We start from the raw sequence: 1079 nt of genomic DNA, 5'->3' as shown, positions 1-1079 counted from the left end.
TTGTTTGAAAAGGGGCCGTTACAAGATATTTTTCTTCTTTCTGCTCCTTTTCATTTAATATTGTGTTTGTGTTGTGTTTAAATTTGTTTTAATTAAATGAAATAAATGATATTAAAAAACACTGTCAAAACACAAAAAAACAGACACGGACGACCGTCAGAGCTTCCTGCTTCTAAAGGGTCGAGAATTTTTCAGATCCGACTCATGGTTTTTGCACAGCGACCGTTTGTTTGAGGCTCACTTTTCAGTCCGTTTATCTGCCTGCCTTTAAAGAAGTGTTACCATGTGAGCGCTTCCTTTAATCTCGACTCTCTTCGTGCCTCTCACACGTCGTACATTACATTTTTATTGTTTTAATATAGTTTTGTYAAGTTTTGCGAAGCGACAGAATCGACATAGTAAAAACGTTAAGCTGTATTTTTTAGCTGTATTTTATTTTTAAGCTGTTTTTTTAAGCTGTGTTTTAATGTTTCCCTTGTCCTAAATTGATACGTTCTAATGAGGTATAAAAAGATCAAAAGCTCATTTCCTTCCTCGCTCTGCAGGCTTGTAAAAAATTATTGGTATTTGTTTCTTCAGGGCAGCTCATCGGCCTCCCGGAGGAGCCGTTAAATCATCCTGATGAGCCAAGACGAGCGCTGTAACCCCCCGACCACCTCTCTCTGGCTCCGCCCCTTTTCTCAAAGCCCATCTCTCAGACGTTTGCTAATAAACAGCAGGTCAGCACCTGCAGTGGCAGCTGATTTATTTGACCCTGAGCAGCGATGAGGAGCAGGGGTTGTGTTGGGGGGGGGGGGGACCGGCCCCGCAGGCCTGGAAGTCGACACCACCGCCATAAAACCACTTACGGCTCGCTGTGTTCGGCTCCTCTTTAGCTGTTTTATCCTAAACTGAAAGCTACAAGAGGCAGAAAAAAACTCTGAGTGCTGAGTCAGCAGTTTATCTGTTCATGCCTATTTTCAGTACAGCCACTTCTATGGACTTTGCGCTGTTTTAGCTGTTTTATATCAAAAATATTCGGCTGATTCAGGGGATGGGAATTTTGTTTTTTTGTAACTTTTGGATTTTTCAAAATATTA

At 41.5% G+C, this 1079-nt stretch overlaps 1 long non-coding RNA gene across 1 annotated transcript in view; it reads left to right on the top strand.

The window, feature by feature from the left end:
* The window catches only part of LOC106525624 (uncharacterized), a 35533-nt gene extending 34789 nt beyond the window's left edge, over nt 1-744 (top strand). The window contains exon 5 of the long non-coding RNA XR_001311141.1: nt 580-744. This is a non-coding gene — a long non-coding RNA (uncharacterized LOC106525624). The remainder of the gene's footprint in view (nt 1-579) is intronic.
* Nucleotides 745-1079: the final 335 nt, after the last annotated feature.

Source organism: Austrofundulus limnaeus, unplaced genomic scaffold (assembly GCF_001266775.1).
Source record: "Austrofundulus limnaeus strain Quisiro unplaced genomic scaffold, Austrofundulus_limnaeus-1.0 Scaffold235, whole genome shotgun sequence".
Taxonomy (NCBI): domain Eukaryota; kingdom Metazoa; phylum Chordata; class Actinopteri; order Cyprinodontiformes; family Rivulidae; genus Austrofundulus; species Austrofundulus limnaeus.
This window is presented reverse-complemented; position numbering and strand designations above follow the sequence as displayed.